At 40.9% G+C, this 19,894-nt stretch overlaps 1 pseudogene; it reads left to right on the plus strand.

Moving 5' to 3' along the window:
* The first annotated feature begins 2,208 nt into the window (after positions 1–2,208).
* The window catches only part of LOC131291486 (uncharacterized), a 30,120-nt pseudogene continuing 12,434 nt past the window's right edge, over positions 2,209–19,894 (plus strand).

The raw sequence follows: 19,894 nt of genomic DNA on the forward strand, positions 1-19,894 counted from the left end.
GAAAATTCCATCTTTCCCAGGAGCCTTAAATTTTTTAGGGTTTAAATAGTGTTTGAGACTTGAATGTACGATAAGACCAGGATATTTGTCGGTATAATGTGTCCCAAGTATTTAATTTGATCAGTTATTATGTCGTTCCTTTCTTTTAAACGTTTCATTCCGATCTGTTCAACAAACGTCGCAATTTTCTGAATGTTGGCTCCGAACTGCATTGCAAGCGCCTGACTTTTGGTGTTTTAAGGTTTCATACATGGTTTCTGTTACATTCAAAACGAAAAAAAAAACACAACTTTAAAACAGACATAAAACTTTAAAATAGAAGTCAAACTTTAAAACACATCTCGTCGCCGTTCTGTAGGTTGTGAGTAACGGGACTTTATTGAATTATGAAAATACGTCTTGCCCGGACGAGCACCGGAGATAGAAGCCCCGAAGCTGTGTCTGCCTCGCAAAGGCCGATGACCTCCAGGCCGCAACGGTCGTGCCGTCTCTGTCCTCGTATGCTGTCACACAACTGACATCATCGAGTCCAGCGTTGCCAGACACGCTTATTAAAATCTTAAACGCCCCTAACACATAGCTTGATCAAAGTTTTTAAAGATATACTTTGATATTACTTAACCATTGTTAATTTTTATCTAAAGCCTTGGCAGAATATGTGTTCATCAATCTTCTTCCATCTTTCCCAGGAGCCTTAAAGTTTTTAAGGCTTTTAATAGTGTTTGAGACTTGGATGTACGATAAGACCGGGATATTTGTCGGTATCGATCTTTCAATTTTTTGTATTGATGAGCGAACTTGCCTTTCATATGGACTAGGGTTTATGGCTGTTAGGGTGTGAGAGCTATATATGTGTTGGCCGATGGCGTTGCCTTTTTCAAGAGGATTAATTAATACTGAGTTATCATGAGTGGTAAGAGGGGGTATTGGTTTGGGTTTTTTCCTAAGAATTTTTGTGACTTTCCAGAACGGTTTGCTAGATGACTTGAGGTTTTCAACCATGTGACTGAAGTTTAGGTTTTTTAGTTCTTCGCATCGAGATTGGATTATTTTATTTAATTTTTTAAGACAAGTGCTGAAAGTGGTTGTTCGCTTTCTATAGAATAGTCTACGTGTAGCGTTCCTGAATGTTATTATAGCAAGTGTAGTGTGGTCTATAGCGATGTTTGAGCTATTGAATTGAATAGTTGGAATAGTGGTAGCTTCCGCAGATACCATGGCTTCTGTGAGTTCCTCTAGGGATCGATCTATATCATTATTTGTTTCCAAGCGTGTTCCAATATTAATATTATACTCCACCAATCTTTCAAAGTTTACCCAGTTTGCATTCTTAAAATCTTTTTTAACGACTGGATCTTTGATTTGAAGAGTGTCTAAGACTGATGCTTGTACCGGTAAGTGGTCAGAGGATAGGGCGGTCAAAGTTTTCGGGAGACTGATGTTAACTAGGTTAGACAAGAAAAAATAGGTAACCATCTAAGGTAGATGGTCTGTTTCCTGCTCTTACAAAGGTTGGAGAAAGTGGTGTATAGATGTTAAAGTGGCCGTCTTAAAGAATTTGATATAGTATTCTCCCATTACAATTATCGCTTGAGTTATTCCATGATCGATGTTTAGCGTTAAGATCTCCTGCAATAATGAACTTTTGTTGTGGATTTCCATATGTTATCTTTTTTATATCAGCGGTAAACTGTGATTCTCGTTCTGAACGGGCTGAACATTGTACCGGGCAATATACGGCTATTACTTTAATAGGTCCATTTAATCTCTAGATTTGGATGACTAAAGATTTTATAACAGTTGTTTTTGGATGGGGTAGAGTTTTGAATTGTATTGTACTTTTAATGGCTATGACTACACCGTTTGAGTAAGCCGTACCATCCAGTCTTATAATATTATACCCTGTTAGGCGAAAACTTACATCTGGGATCAGATGAGTTTCTGTGAGAACTGCAATCTATTTTTCTCAATTGAAGAAAATGATCGAGTTCAACTTGTTTTTGCCGTACAGAGCGGGCGTTCCATGTGAGCATTTGAATTTCAGCAGACATATTGGATAATAAAGGTTCCAAGTTCATGGATTTGCTCAACCTTAGACTTACACGAGGTAAGGGAGGGTAACAAATTATTAAAAATATGTGTGCGCAGGTAGCTGGTTGTTGGTGCTCGAGCTGGGTGTATCAGTGAGTGTGAGCGAGACAGCAGGGGATGAAGCTGATGCAGCATTCTGGGATGCAGGTAGCTGAGATGGCAGACTTGAAGACGGCGACAGATGACTATTGTCTGGTGCAGGTGCGTCGACTTGCATGTTGGAAGTAGGAAGATGTGCGGCGCCGGAGGGGTTTGTACGCACTGATGATTTTTTACTGGTAGTTGTGACTATTGGTGTGCAGGCTTGCAGATTTGTGAGGATATCCACGAAGGACGGAGAATCCTTCGTTCGTATGTGTGGGTTTAGCTGCTGCGATGGTGATGTGCGGGAGGTTGGTGTCGCTTTTGTGGTAGCCTTCTGTCGGACTTCGATAAACCTAGCCCGCTCGGGGCAGGTAAGATCGTTGGCTTGGTGGTTTCCTCCACAGTTCGCGCAGCAATATTCTCTATTCATTTCGCAAATATTGGTGAGGTGGGCCAAACCGCATTTGGCACATCGTGGGTTTAGGTGGCATGAAGAAGCACCGTGGCCAAACATGAGACAACGATGGCACTGTGTGACATTATTGCGGTTTGGCCGTTCTAGTTCCCACCGGATTTTTACATCACAAAGGAATCGGATGTTGGCTTGTAGCAGCTCCAAACTAACGTCGCCTTTTCTAAACTTTGCTATGTAGATACAGTTGTCTAGGGTAGCTCGACCGATTGGGAAAACCCCCAGTGGTTCGATTCCCAGTTGTTGCTTTAGGTCGGCTTTGATTTCAGACGGCTCAAGCGATGGTAGGCCCTTGATGATTAGTTTAACTGTCTTCATGGTTCTTTCCGGGTGCGTGAAGTAGTTGATTTTACTCTTAACCAGGAGAGCTTCTATTTTTTGCTGGTCTATTGATGTTTTGGTGAAGAATTTGATGCCAATCGAACATGACTTAAATTGTGCATTCAATCCGGCATTTTTTATTAAGTTGCGCATGGCCAAGAGGTTGGTGTCCATGGCCATTATAGTGGAGGAGGACCCAAAATTGGGTGACATGGCAGTCAAAATGTTAATAAATGCCCGGGCAAGCGAATCACTAATAAAAGTCCGAATGCTTACATTTAACCGATTACCATTTAGCCACATGTGATTATTGTACATGTCGTTTATCTTTGCCACTAGTGGATTGAGAAATGACGCGGAGCAAAGCGGTTTTTTACTGCCACTGGCATCGGGCTAATTTTGAGCATCTCGTGTATCGAAACTAGTACAGGCCAAAACTGCGTGGAGCTTGAACAAAACACGGATATCACATCGACATTCATATTCAATGAGATGGAGTTTGGGACATGCAGATCTCTGAAAAAAGCAAAATAAATTTCTATGATGTATCATACTGCATGTGTTCATTACAGTCTATTTGTTACACAATTAAATCTTACTTACTTCAGAACATGTGAAAGACTTTTTGCAATGCCTTTGTACCAATACTTTCCTCCCGGTATTCCAACAATTATAGCTGTCTCTGTTTTTGATGTTTTCAGCAGTATTTTTGCTGAACGTGGACTTGTGACACTGGTTGGTCTTCAGGGCCCACTGTCTAAGCCGTTGAACATAGCTCATCCCAAAAGTTTCAAGCGAAAAACGATTGAGCTGCAATTAAGTAGAAACATACATTATACATGCAGGGAGCTCTGAACTAGATAAACTTACTGGATTAGGTTCACGGACTGGGCAAGATGGATGAACTGGGCTGGAAGAGCCAATTGGGCGTGGTGTACGTAATGGACTTGGCGAGCGGGTAATCACAGATCCATCTGGAACATTTTCCGATGGCTGGCTGATCAAATCTGTTTCAAGGAAGGTAATTCACGTTGTAGTTTGGCAAAATAATGGTATTGTTTACTAATTCACAACTAACCCACCTTCATTAGTGCACTCTAATTTTTATGCTCTACGAATACTGTTTATTTGACGGTAAAACGTGGCACTGCGCTTCATTCTTACAAGACTGTCCATTTCACACACAATAATACGGCTATAACAAAAACCAAACAACTTATGAAACAACGAATACGCTGGTAAAAACACGGTAGAATGCCTGCTAGTTGGCCAGACTTGCACAGTAAACAGTAAACAGTAAACAGTAAACAAACAAAGGTTTAACAGCCTGTTCCTCTCGAAACATTGCGGTGCCTACCAAAAAAAAAAACATCATTGGTAGGTTATGAGGAGTACATGCCTACCAAAAATACACTTGGCAAGGTTCTTTTTGGTAGGTATGTGCACTTTTGGTAGGAAAGTGCAGCACGGTTCTCCTTGGGGAGGCTTTGAGGATAGTCGTCCACATAATTATCTTGAAGAATAGCATTAGGGGCGTCTGGAAACTCCTTCGACTGAACCTGGGCGTTCGGTTTCTTTACATATTGTGGTGATATGAAAGTCGCCACGTCCATCACGTCCATTGGATCTGGTGGTTTCTTGCGGTAAACGAATGGTTGCAATTGGCGATCAAGGTGGCGGATTCCGATTTGATGAAATATCTGCGTAAGGTCCCCCGACACGGCCACGGGATAGTTTTTGAAGCGACCCAATACTTGGCTGAGCGTTGGCAGGAAATCGGGCCCTTTCATCATTCTTGAGTTAAGGGAAACACCCTTCACCTTAGCTGTAGCCTCCCAGACCAGTCTAAACTTATCAGGATTTTTGGATTTTGAATCACTCCTAGAGGCAAGTAGAAGGCTTTCTCGAATTTGCTTTCTAGTGACTCCATATTTCTTACTGCCGTGGGGTAACCTTCCGTCCAGACGCGGTTGTCTAATTCATTGCGTTGCTCATCTTCCGGGTCCAGGATCCCGCTAACGATGCTAGTGCCATATTCTTCCATTGTGAAGTCCCGGTTGAACAAAATCACTCAGTTCACTCAGATTCCACCCGTCTCTCCATGTTTCCACTATGCATGTTACCCTGCATGTCCACAAACTTGCTCATCGTGCAACAACATAGAGTCCTCGCCATATAGTTTGAAATCTCAGCTGGTTCGGCAGCTTGTTGTTTTCATGCGTTGTAAGTGGAAGTGCAAGCAGCCTTTGCAAAATTTAGCAAATAGGGCTGATAAGATGATTGGCACCGAGCGGTCAGATAAGATAGATAGCTAGACAATAAGAAAGAGACCGATAAATCGAAATATAATTATAAATAGATAGGACATAATTCCACAAGAAAGGTTATTGAAATTAGGGTAATTAGGAGTATAATTTAGATAGGGTAAGGTGATAAATTTATATATAGATTCCGAAAAGGATAATATTGCGCATCACAAGCAGACGGTCTCCTTACTTTAATTACGTCGTGTCATTGGGCCTTTTGTGAAAGATTAATATACAAGAGCCCTGCGTGCGAAGGAAGGACATTCGTAATAAAGCCTTTGGTGAATTCAGAACTAATCAGTTATTATTTAAAGTGACGAATATCACAATATGTCCATCTTTCGAGTCTGATTCTCCACCTGTCTCATCAGGGAGGCCACCGTGTCCGATAGCGCTGCAACCTGGGTGCGGAGCGAGGCTTCGGTGCGCTCCGTTTGGACCGTCTGCTCCATCTGGGCCGTCTGCTCGAGCTCCAAGCTGAACGGCTACTACAATTTTTCCTGGTTCGGTAGCGAGCCGAACCGCCAACCGCCTGCTACGGGACAGCGATCGCGGACACGATCGAACCGTCACCTTGCTTGAACCTTCTCCCTCAGGGGGCGAATCGGGCAGCCGCTTGCCCTGCTCGTTGCGCTCCTCCGTGCCAGCGTCCATCGTTGGACGTTGCCGATGGCGTTGAGCAACTTGAGGGAAAGTATGGGAGGGGAGGGGAGAGTGTGGGCACTCAACCCCGGCCCCAAATCGTTAGTACGTAGGACCACTTACCTCAAAGCGCAACGATTTCACCGAGGAAGATTGGGCCTCCGTTGGGTCGCAAGCGGTCAAACGGGGTACGTCTAACCACCTACACCAACCAATATTTCTACTGGCACCCCAAATACCGTCGTTCCCCACCGAAAAATCCACGAAAATGCGTTAAAACACTTGTTTTGAAAATGTATTTTTCGTTTTATTGTTTTTTGTCGCATGGTCCACGCCTAAGATAGAATCGGGGAGATTCATGACAGAGCCATGAAAGATTCATGAAGATTCATTAAGGTTTCGAAAGATTCATTAAGCTTCGAGGATTCGAATCCGCAAAGATTCATGAATCCATCTGAATGAATCTTAGGTGAAAGATTCATATGAATGAATCGCACCAAAAGATTCATTAAGCACAACACTAATAAATAGCGCTCATGGTACGACTTCATAATCAGTTGAGTAACATAATTCTTTTTTGGTAAAATAATGGGTGTAAACTCTCTTTTAATGGTTTCCTTCAACCTCGCTCCTAGCACTGCTGCTTGTTGTTCCAAGCGAGGTATAGAAAGCGGTTTGGTGGGCGCCACTCTCGATTTAGCCGCTACTATACTGACATCTAGGCCATCTTCGTGAACAGAACGCAAATAAGCTACTGCTGCAAAAGCCCGTTCCGAAGCATCTACAAATACATGCAACTTTATGGTGACTACAGTGGCTGCTGGTGAATAGCATCGTGCTGCTTCCCATGATTCGAATAATTTCAATCGTTTCAGCAAGTCTTCCCGTTTCATCATAATAGTAGTTGTAAGTTTAGCATCCCGAGAAATTCCTATTTTCCATATGTCTTAACCTTATGTAGATTCTATCAAATAGTTTGCTAACAACCCCTAAGGATCAAAAATTTTCATTATTCGTGAAAGTATATTGCTTTTTATTGCTTCAGAATCAGGCATGTTTTTTACGACGAAGTTAAGTGTATCTCTTGAGATATTCCAGTAGTGTGCTAAAACTTTTTCTTTTGTCGATGCTTCCGGCGACAATTACCTTCGCGACATTGAGGTGGTAAATTGCAACAGGTGGTTGCGCGAATTGCAACAATTTATGCACAAACCTAAACGCCTAAAAGTGTCCCATCTTTCGTCAATATTCGCGAATTTGAATCTTCTACAATCTGTGGTTTGATGGTCTCTTTTGCAAATTTGGCAACCATATCCTATATTTCTCACTAAACCCTGGTCGGTTTGCAGGAATGGGCAATTTTTAGCAATAGTTTAGTGAATTTAAATATATGATCAATTCATCTAGGGCACACATAAATGAATTAATGAAGGTTTTTTGGTTATTCAATGTAGGTTTTTAAACTTAAAGCAAATCATTTAACAAGGTTCGATAAACTATTCCAACATTTCCATATTCCTTTTCCAATCTCTCCATGATTCTATCGATATTTTGTGGGTCGTTCATGAAACGATGCACACTTGTCGCAGCTTCTCCTATGATCTTTTCTTGCACAGCTTGCAGTATATCTGCTTGCTTCCATTTGTAATCTCTTTCCATATTTCCGAAGGCAGTTTTGAATTTTAGCCACATACGGCTTTCACCTTTGAACTCCAATTGAATTGGTAAACTTAAGGCCGGGTCCTTTGGGCTTTCGTGCACTACTTCTTTTAAGGCTTTGGTCATTTTAGTTACTATCTTCTCTAATTGCTCCTCCGGGATGGCAGACTTGTCGCGGGCGGCCCCTATTTGCTCCTGGAGTTGAGTAAGTTTTTAAGCCGCCTTCTTGCGTTCTTCTTCCAACTGCCGCTTAAGGCCTTGTGTCTCTACTTGAGATTTTTCTACTTTACTCTTTAGGTCGTTTATCACGGCCCACACGTCTAGCTCTTTTGAACTTTGCCTAGAGGTCATTTTGTAAAATAAAATCGCTTCTGCGGTACTTCACTTCGATCACTTCCGTACATCAAATTAAATCACTTGGGTAAAACAATCGACAAATAGTTCGACAACGTTAACAATTATCACTGAAAACAATATCTGCTTCGCTCAATATCACTCGCGCTTTCTTTCACAATAGGAAGGCGCCCTAACACGTTTATAGCGGAAAAAACTAACCCCTTTCTACTCAAGGTTTTTGGTAGTGTTTTGATGGCTGCTTCGAAGTCTCTGCTGTGGTCACCGGTTGGCGTCCCTTGCCACTGATTGACTTCCCCTAATCCCTAGGGTCAGGGGGAGAGTCTTTTGGCACAGTGAAGCGTCGAGATGACCCTGCTCCTTTCCTCCACAACTTTTAACAAACTTGTATATAAATAAGGACACAGTTGTGGTTTTGGTGAAAGACAAAGGCGTTTTATTTTTATTTTAGTTGGCTGTGTGTTTATTGCGCGTGTGAATTAGTAAGAGCGAAAAGGCAAGTGCGTTACGAGCTTTGATCCTTAAGTGACATATTTCGTCCAGCGCGCAAGGGAGTGTTCTACTCGGCGTGCTGTTTATTATTTTATTTTATTTAATTAATTGCTCTAGCGCCAGACAGTAAATCGATATCAAATCTATAAACGACCAATCAAAATTCAGACAGACAAAAGTGTTAAATTCATTATTATTTTCTTTATCAAAATTCTTAGAAATTCAGACATGAACCGTGGGAACGTATTAGAAATAATCCAAAAAGAAATGTTAAACTTAAGGAAGAAATTGTACTATAACTAAAGGGCCAAAGACTGATCGAACTACTCTCAGTTCAGTAGAAGCCTCAGTTCACGACACTCAGTTTCCGCAGAAACTTCGATACAGTGAAATCTCAGTTTAGAACTGAGCTCAGGCTCAGTTCCGTCCCCGTTCAAAGATGGAGTTACAGATAGCAAAGAAGTTATAGTGAAGAATAGACAAGAGGCACAGTTCGATCAGTTTAGGCAACTATAGAAACGAAACCACACTTGTGTTTTATTTCGCGACAAAGTCTCAAGAAGGAAGAACGATGGGTTTCCTACAGGTGCATAGTGATCAGTGAATTCCACCACGAGTAAAGGGCATTCTACAGTCAGCAGTGACGCTGCTAATTCGAAGTGATATCATGGCAACCATGATGCCGAAAGTTCACGTGTAGATATATTATCATAAGAAATAGGTGTGAAGAAAATATGTAATATATCAGGGCAACCGTGATGCCGGAAGTTCACGCGTAGATATATTATAATATTACAGACATCTTTTCTTCAACCGAGCACCGTGCACTGTTGGCAGTTGCGCATCCCATAGCAACGCCCCCGTGCGTATCCCATAGCAACGCCCCCGTGCGTATCCCATAGCAAAGCCCCTCACCCGACTGAAAAGAAGACGACGAGGGCGAAGGGCCCGACATCGACGAGCATAACAACATCCGCCAATAACGAGGTGGACGTGGACGAGGACAACGAGGCGCCGAATGCGTTGCACCACCTCAACTACCTCGACGTCCACTTAGTCCTCTTCGTCCCAGTCGGTAAAACTTCGGCTGCAGCAGCAGCAGCAGCCAATGGAGACGGCCGATGCTGAAACAAGCAGTACGACCACAACTACTAATCCGGTCAGTGGAACAACCTCGGGGTCCTCCATCACTACCTCGGGATCGTCCGGCGACGCTGTTGATAGTCCTTCGATTAACGACGGTCCTCAGCAACCACAACTACAGAGCACTACTGGCTCCTTCGGAGGTAGTCAATCGTGTGGAACTCCTCTTGTACTGTCCTCCGCGGCCTCATCCTCTTCCAGTACGGCAGAAGCAACGGCATCGGCTGCAGCCGGTTCCTCCAACGCCGCTATGCTAGCCGCCACGCGCCAGGTGGTGAATCCGCTCAGTCGGCAACAGCAACAGGCCCCTCACTTGATGCTGATGAATTTCGAGCACGAGAGTGCCGATGATCGGATCGTGCCCAGTACACCGACACTTTACGTACCCAAAAAACCTTTTGCGTCCCAACCCAAATAACCTTTTGCGTGCTTTAACCTCGCGATGAGTTGATATTCGTTCAAAAACCGAGGGTTCTCCGTTCAACGTTTAGTTGTGACAATACCCAACCCGCCATTTGAATGCTATAAGCTCGAGTTGAGCGGGATCTAGCCGGCTTTCGGCAAATAATAGCCGGAATGAAAAAAAAAAAACAATTACTTATCTGTAAAAATCGTCTTTGAGTTGATATTCTAGGTTAACGATAGCAGAGTTGTTATTTATTATTAACGATATCAACTGAACACAGTTGATACCTATGTTATCGGATGTTCACGATTTGTTGATTAATCTTTTCATACGATTTCAACAATAATTAATATACTCCAACATAAATTTCATGGACTTCATTATTTGTGATGAAAATTGTTGGGGCATTATATGAAAGCAAAATGTTAGCAAATTTTTGCTTTAAAAGTTATGAAGCCAAGCTTACGGGTACGAACCTTACTACTATGACAGTCAATATAATAAATAGCTTAGCATCTGATCTGCCCGTCTATCCGCTATGATGATGTTGAGGGTCACACAGTGGTGCTGTTGAAAGTTGCAGACGTCAGGTCATGCGTAATTTTTCAAGCGCGCATCGAAGAAGAAATTATCTAGAATGTTTCCAAAATATTAGTAACCAAGTAAAATCTTACACAATTAAATTTGTCTTATAACATTCAACTTACCTGAATGGTTCACGGCAGTATTCGGATTTACGCGAATGAAATCCTCTCGAATCAATTTTTTAGATCTAGATAAGAGATCAAGGAGATCAGAGATCATAAACATTTAACATTTGGACATGTGTAGCATAATGAATATTATTGTCGAAATGTATTAAAACTTACCAACATGTAATGCCATTCTGGAATGTCTCGCAAGATTCGATTACCATCGAAACTGAATCCAAACACAGAAGCAAAATAAATTGTAGATATATAAAATGTGCTTGCAAAAACACTTATTTCAATAGAAAGCGTTAAGTTTTCTACCTCACATCATTTTTCGAATATCTTATTGTTGGTCTTCACTAGCATACTTCATGTCCTAGCAAGCATCGTGTTCAAATGTTCGTACAACTGAAAGTAAAGAATAATATTTCAACAACTATCAATGCACTCTTTCGAATCTACGAGTTTAATGAAGTATAATTACCTGACTACTGCCGATGATTAGTCTGGCGATATCAATTCGCCATGCGTGATCTCCTGTTTTCTTTCGCACATTTTAATAGTGAAGAAGGTATTCAATATAATTCAATTCAATAACACATTCGCCAGCATTTAAATACTGTGTAGCCAAACCGCTTAAGATGCGCATGCAGCTGAAAGTAAAAATTAGCATTCAAAAAGCATTTCAAAATTACAACTATTCGATTATTCAGGTTCATATAACCTCATCGTAGTTTTGTGACACTGGAGGCAGTAGGAAATCTACAAAAAATATAACAAAAGTTTCGAAGTGAACTATTTCGGTTCAATAATTTTCACTACAAGCCTCAACTGACAGATGATCCTTTGTAACAGTTGATGCAATACGTCTATTCCGGAAAATTTTCTGTTCGTTATTTGCGATGTCTTTTGTGCAAGTGCTGGATATCACCAATGGAAACGTAACCACAGCGCTTGCACTAGAGATGGTTTTTTCACCGGCCGTGTAACTGTAAATACAGAACACAATCAGAGCAATGCAATATTTCGGAATCAATTTCGGATGAAGAAAACTTTATATTCGCTATACTGAAAGAACAGAACATCATATAAACAATGATATACTATTTCGATCGAAATTTGAAACAGTTCCATTCCCAACTGGCGGATTTTATCTTGTTAACATATTGTTTTCATGTTGTTAGTTAATTTTTTTGATGGATAACAAGACAAAGTGTTGCACCAAAAAAGGGGGTGGGGTGCAACATTCAATCGGTTATTTTGTGGTAGTGTTAGTGTCAAACAGGGGATTATGAAGGTGTGCGTGTTATTTCACCATATTGGCATGCACACATTTATTTAATGCGTTTCGGATATCAAATGAGAAAACAGTGTTGTGTTCTGCGCAATCCGTCGACGCGGAAATTTCTATTCTTTATTAAATTCGAACTCTACTTCTACACTCTGCTCTCCCGGAACATTATGGGCGGCTTCTTCCTCCGGTGTTATTTCTGTTGAACGAAACAAACAAAGAAAAGGAATTAACGAATCGCTGTTTTAACGGTCATGATGTTGCTCTATCACACTGTTTACTTACCGATTCCAAGATCCTTCCAAACGATCAAACTTCTCATCCGTTTTACGGACCAGATCGTCCATGAGCTGACGCCGTCGCGGACTTGTTGATGGATGCACTTTTTCTCCTTCAAGTTTCCCATTGGGCACCATAAACTTTGGAAAAACACTTAACACTTTTCAACACGACTGTTCTGGCGCTAGTGGTTTTGAAGACTGAAAACTTCACCGCGTCGCGATTGACAGTCGGTGCGTGATGGCATTCATACAAACGCCCTTTTTTATTCTGTACATGATTGACCGACATGAAGTGCGCCAACACACACACGGGTTACTGTGCAGTATGGGAATGCTACACGATCGATTCCGCTATTGCAATGTGTCAGACTGAAAGGGAAGATGTGAAAGGGCAGATGTGACTTCCCCCCTAGCACAACGGTTCATCATTAGAACGAGTGGGAAGACAAAGTGTGCAAGAGAAAGCTGACAGTACTGGACTTAAGGGGGTTGGAATGTGGGGAAACGGGGCAATGTTGCATGTCACCGTCAGTTGGGCAGTGCGTAATCAGCGCGAAAACACAAAACGCAATTCACTTTCCCGAAGCTGCAGGAATACAACTGGCAGATTTTGTCTTGTTATCATATTGTTACCGTGTTGTTAGTTAATTTTCGGGGCGGATAACAAGACAAAGTGTTGCACCAAAAAAGGGGTGGGGATGCAACATTCAATCGGTTATTTTGTGGTGGTGTTAGTGCCAAACAGGGGTTACGAATGTGTACGTGTTATTTCACCATATTGGTACGCACACATGTACATATATTATGGGTTTCGGATTTCAAATGAGCAGACGGAGTTGTGTTCTGCTTACGCCGCCGACGCGCAAATTTTTATTGTTCGTCAAATTTGTCCGCATCGGTCGTTTCCTCCATTCTTCATGCCCCGCGGCCGTTGCCCTGCGTCTGTCGTTTTAAATCACTTTCTGTCTTTTTTGCGCTTTTTTCTCTTTTGCTCATCTTTGGCTTCGCGCCAAAACTATGAAGTGACGTCACATTGCATTTGTTTAATACGATTTTAGTTATCACTTGCGGTAGGATTAAAACCATAGTTGCGTTGATTACAAGTGAACAAAGTTTTCCAGTGTTTATAAAGTGCAAAATTATACGTTGAATTGTGCCAACATGTCCGATCTTGATTGAATGAAAAAACTGGCAAACTCAGTCGTAGGGTCGCAAAGTATCTGAAGATGGATTTACCAGTCGAAGAAGCAGGATCAAGTGGATTGAGTGAGTGGAAACAATGATTTAGTAATATTGAATTAGTGTTAAAGCTTTATTTTCCAGTGTCACAACAATTACATGCCGTTAATCCTTCGGATAGCACCGATATGCCATCTGAACCACAAAAGCATTAAGGAGAGGGATCCGAACTCAACGGATTATTTAGAATCGAGTTCTATTAGTATGACAGGATGTCCTCTTGTTATCTTTTATATGCACTCTGGCTGCAGCATGTTGCAGTTTCTTCATCAAAAAGTTAGCAACATGTTTGTCAGCTACTATTTTAATGCTCGTTACTGCCTATTTCCTCAAAAATACTCACCACCTCTTTAAAATTAATCAAACCTGTCGTTGCTTGCCTAGGTGTCCTACTGATACCCGACCAATTAATACTGGCAAAAAATGGCTTAGCAAAAATAATATCAACAGAATCGTGCATACTATTGGAAGGTTCTGCGCGCGTGACTTGACTTTGCAACCAAGCCAACAGTTTTCTTTTGTATTGAACGTTTTTTAGGTCACCTTCAAGCTTCAAAAGTTCTTCTGTGCTAGATACAGGAGAAAATTCAAAATCCGTCTACTTACGGATGAGGCCTTCTCTAGGCCGACTGACTGCCACCATCGTGTTCAAAGTGACATTCGTAGTCGCAGTGTTGCGCAGAACTAAATCCAGTTTGGCTTCGAGCCTCTCATTTTGAAGTTGAAGTTCTTTATTCTGATTTTCTAGTTTAGTGAACTTCTCTTCAAATTTTTCAGACATAGATTTGACAAGATTTATTACCCCGCGTCCACACGGCATACACTGCGTCCCAAAATGATAGCCTCACCTAGTTTTTTCTGTGCAGGGCGAATACCGAGCATATAATTTTTTTCAAAAAATACACAAATATTTGTAAGTATACACTGACTACTTTGCATAAATATTGTTGAAAAAAAACGAATGAACAATCCCTTTCGGTCCAAAAAACTAAAATCTGTGGTGTCCCAAAATGATAGCCTCACTTAGGATTTTGATTAAATTATCAACAAAAATAGCATAAATGGATTCAAAAGTCATGATATAATAATCAGTAGGTCCCCCATTACGATTTATTGCTGGAAAAATTCGTGATGGCATGCTCTCCGATAATTTTTCTAACGTATTTACTGATAAGGAACGCCAAGCATTTCGGATAGCAAGTTTAAGGTCCTTTAGGGTCTCGTAATGTCTCCCATCTTCATAAATCTCTTGAACTAGCCTTCCACAAACATTCTCTAATGGATTAAGGTCTGGGGAAACGGCTGGCTAAGACATTGTTTTAATATCCGACCGTGCAAGGTGAGTTCTTGCTGTATTGCGTGCGTGCCAGGCAGCATTTTCTTGCTTAAAAATGAGCTGTTGAGTGTTGTGATTTTCCAGATAAGGCTTCAAATGATTCGCCAGGATGTCGATAAACATATCACTGTTCATACGTGTTGGTACAATATCCAATTCACTTCTACTATGACCGCTGAACGAAGCCCAAATCATGACCGAATCACCTTCAAAATTGCAACGATAGAAAAATCGTGCTATCGTCTTAAATCTCGCCAGTAATGGATGTAACCATCCGATCCATCAATATTTAACTTTTTTCCATCAATATAATCCACCTAACATGAATTATCAATTTAAAATTTGAACAAGACTACAAAGTGACAACTTACGTTTCTTCACTCATTCTTTCATGTCATATGTGCTGTAGCAAACTCCAATTTATCGACTTTTTGGTGAAGGTTGAGGGCAAAAACTTTCTTCATATACTCTCTTACAATATCAGAACATGAATTCAAAGCTCGCAACACAGCATTTTTGTGCACATTCAACCAGAAATCGTTTTTTATCCTACGGCAACCTTCGGTTGAACTGAAAGCAACTTAAAAAATACTCCGATTATCACGCGAGGAAAGATTTTGAAGACGACCAGGAGACTTCTGAAGCTCATATCAGTTGGAATCTTTTACATAATCGTTAATGACGTTTGTGAATCTATTTATTAGCACACCAACCTCATGATTTTACTTGCCATTAAAGCGATAAGCATCAATTTGACTTTTTTCTCGTTCCTAGAGTTGTTTTCTGCTTCCAATGTTCAAACTAAATTACAAATTAAAGTAAGAGAACTTAAAAATTACTTCTGGCTACGGATAACGTGGCTAGGAACTGGGTTGCTTTGTTAATTTGAATGATTTTTGAAGTGAGGCTATCATTATGGGACACTCCATTTTTTAAATTTTTGACCAAAATGTTATAATTAAATTTGTTTTTCTGATAAATTAGAAGTGAAACACATTTCTTTTAGGTTAAGGAATATGTTTCTGTCGTTTATTTTATCTTGCGATCATTTAAAATAGCATATGAGTGAAAAAACTGGGTGAGGCTATCATTTTGGGACGCAATGTAGTAGCGTAGCGATTTTGACACTCCGTTGTAGTGTAAATGTTGGTCGAGAGGCCTTAGCCACGGCCATAAAAAATAGTTGACACTACGACGGAGTGTCAAAATCGCTACGCTACGATGCCGTGTGGACGCGGCCTTAGAGTTAGCATTGTTGTATTGTTGTCCATTCTAATTGGATTTTGTGTAGAGCACAAGGTGTGGGTAGGTAAAGCAAATGAATTGTATTTCTGCTTAACAATAACATTCTGCTAATTAATTTACACAGCTGTAAAACAAACAAATATTAAAAAGAAACACCAATAACTCCATTGCTTTTGGATCCATTGCTTCAGGATAGTTTGATGGTGATGATGATGGAAATGAAGAGCAAGGTTTGAATAAACAAATAATAATGAAAATAATGTAATTTAACCGATCTTGGATGCTGCTTGATCGATCACGAACGGTTCGATGACAGTTGACCAGTCGAACAAATTGTCGCTAGAGGGAAACTCCTGATAAGGATGAGAGAGTAAGGAGCAGTCGTTCTCACTCTACTATCTGGTATATAGACAAGTTATTGAGGATGCACCAGGTTGCACTGGTATCAGCTGATACAAGCCAACGACCTGTGACAAATCCGAATTGGTTGGTAGATTTGAGGACGACCTCTAGTAAAATTATTGTCAATTTAAATGCGGAGAACTTTTTACACAAAGCGGAAAAAAAAGCACGAATCGATGTAATGGCACTAGATTCGAAAAATTATTAGATACTAGCTGACCCGGTAAACTCATTTTCACTTGATATTGCTTGATGTTGTAAAATTTAGGTTTATAGATCACATTACGTTTCTTAAGAACATTGATTACTCTAACGATGTTATTAGTAATCGATATCTGAGCTTTATTTTTGACAGATCATGTATTTGATTTACATTTTATTTGCATTTTTTAACATCGTAATAAGCTTATAGTTCGACCAACGCTGTCACCTGACACCCGCCACATCCTACTGAATGTAGAGACATCAAATGGAACGTAAACTGTGAAGTTAACAGGGCGCGTTGCTGTACGTTCGCATATTCGAATATAGAAAAAGGGCATTACCAGGGCGGTTAGATTCGCAGGACCTGGCGTAAACGCGCCGGACGTCAAAGGGTTAGTCACGCAGAGCAATTGGATGAACAATATTTTTTGTAAGCCTGTCTTTAGCTAACACAAAGAGGTTTGATGGTTTGCCCACGCGAGAACATGCCACATACAACTGGCCATGTGAAAAACAACATGTACTTAAGTCTAAGCCACATACAGACAAAGTTTGGCCTTGGGATTTATTAATTGTCATGGCAAATGCTAATTTGATGGGAAATTGTACGCGTTTAAATTCAATTGGAGAATCTGAAGTAATCATTGGAATTTTAGGAAGTAATACATTTTCGGCCCGAAATTTACCGTTTAGAATGGTAGCTTCTATAATATTTTTCTTTAACTTTTTGATTATTAAGCGTGTACCGTTGCACAGACGTGGCGGGTTCAAATTTCTTGGCAAAACAATTAGCGATCCCACTTTTAACTGAAGTTGATGAGGAGGCATACCTGGTAAATCCAAGGAGTTCAAAAACTCTGTTGGGTAATTTACTGCTTCGTTAGAATCGCAAACTGTATCGATTGATTTATATGCTATCAAATCACCTGGTATCGAAACCTGAATTTTATAATTTAACTCGTCAACATTCACATTTTTGGCTGCCAGAATAGCTCTTTCTGCTAGCCATGTATGACATACATATTGATTTTCGATATCGGGAAATATGGAATCTATGAGAGCATTTTGAGAATCAACGAATGTACAGAAATTAGTCGGCAATTTGATACAACCAGTGTCTTCGTAGGTAGGTACATCTCCATTACCGATGTCCAATAGCTGTTTGGAGAAAGTAGACGCTGATGGGTCTTGTAGAATTTGGACGCGCATGTTCAAAGTTAGCTGAAGTTTTTCGAAATTGTTCCACAATGTTGATGATTTCAGGCAAGCGTTGATCTCATCAGCGTAGGTAGATCGTGGAATTACGGGGAGAGTCTGCCTGAAATCACCTGACAGGAGTAACACAGTACCACCGAAAAGCTCGTCATTACTTTTCAAATCTTTAAGTGTTCTGTTCAGCGCCTCAAGGGAATGCTTATGTGCCATAGTACATTCATCCCAGATAATTATTTTGCACTGCTGCATGACCTTGGCCATGGACGATTGTTTTTTGATGTTACACACGGCTTCTGGGTTGTTATGAATGTTTAGTGGTAGCTTAAAGGCTGAATGCGCTGTTCTTCCTCCATCCAATAAAGTAGCTGCAATTCCAGATGAAGCAACTGCTAATGCGATATCGTTGTTTGCTTGTATTTTGGCAAGCAAGAGCGATATGAGAAAGGTCTTGCCAGTTCCACCTGGTGCATCCAAAAAAAAGAGACCACCTTGTTCTGCTGATACTGCCATTATAATGCGTTCGTAAACATATGCTTGTTCATCAGTCAACAGTGGTACGTTGCGAGAGACAATATCCGACATTTCTGCAATATTATACTGCAGCTCGCGACTGATTTCAGTGACCATCAAATTAGCTATACTTCGATTCAGCGAACTTAAACCATAATGACTAAGTGGCAAATTTCCAATGACCACGCAAAGATCCTCGATGGCAATCATTGCTTCGTTATACATAGCATCGCTTAATGGTAGTGTTGGATCGTTGCAGCGCGTTCGAGTTCGATGTAATATGTCTTCGGTCATAGAATCCTTGTGTTTTTCCCACAACGTGCTTGCTCGTACCGGAAAAGATGTAGTCAAGACTATAGCGAACAGTAATCGAATTTGGGAGGCTGTACAGTCTAGTGCTGCTTCGGTGAGCATATCGTTCCAATGATTTTCGTCTTCGAGCAAACCAAGTGCAAGGCAAGCATCTTTATATGTTGGATACTGCCGACCATTTACTTTACGTAAATCTTGGAATGATAATGGGCCGGCTTTATTAATTAGCAAAAGGCGTAAGTAGAAGCATTCTATCTGCTTTGGATTGACTGTATAAACCCGACCTAACGTGTTAGATTTGAATAGCCCGGAACATGCATCAATTGGTGTACCTCGTTTGCGAGGGATCCATTTTTTTGTTTGATCCCATGTAAAATAGCGCGGCACTTCGGAATAGTGCAGTGTTCGAGCAAAGGCACCGAAAGTATCCGTACGGTTACACAATTCGAAGAATTCGGTTAGAGTAGTCTTTGGTGGGTTTTCAGCTCGCTCTACTGCATTGGCTTCCGAAAAAAATACTCGTTGACCGTTTTCAAGATGGACGGCTAAATGAATAACTGCTGGATCCCGTTCATGAATTGGGAAACTAAAGATCCGCCAGGCAGCTTCATTGGAGCTGATGTATCGGCCAATTTGGTAGTGCATTATTTCGTCATTAGCCGCCAATCCAGCAGAAGTTGTATCCGTATTTTGAATCTGGAACACAGCCATATCACTCCCTTTGTTTACGTACTTACAGATGTATTTAATGCTCTTAACCGAACTACAAAATTCAACATTTATGTGAGCATTGAATGTTTTAGTCAACAAAGGTGAATATGGTACTACCCAACGATTATCCACTTCTATGTATGTCTCTGAATTGATTTTGAGTTCGAACGAACTTCCACCATTATCAGTGCTTCTTCGGCGATAAATGGGGTATCCATCGACATTCGTGATTGTTTCATTCGTGAACATTTTAGGAAACCGTTTTGAACAGTACCCATCAGTCATGCATGGCGATAATCGATTAAGAGCGCCGCATGGACCATGTATCATGTTGGCTGTAACTATATCAAAGAGCAGTTGATCTGTTGTAGGATCTGGAATCTCCGCTGATATGATGCTATTCAATTCAAATATCAATTTCTTCAGGACGTATTTTGTCGACTAACCAGATCAAAATGTGCGCATGAGGTAGTCCTCGTTTTTGCC

Source organism: Anopheles ziemanni (genome assembly GCF_943734765.1).
Source record: "Anopheles ziemanni chromosome X unlocalized genomic scaffold, idAnoZiCoDA_A2_x.2 X_unloc_1, whole genome shotgun sequence".
Taxonomy (NCBI): domain Eukaryota; kingdom Metazoa; phylum Arthropoda; class Insecta; order Diptera; family Culicidae; genus Anopheles; species Anopheles ziemanni.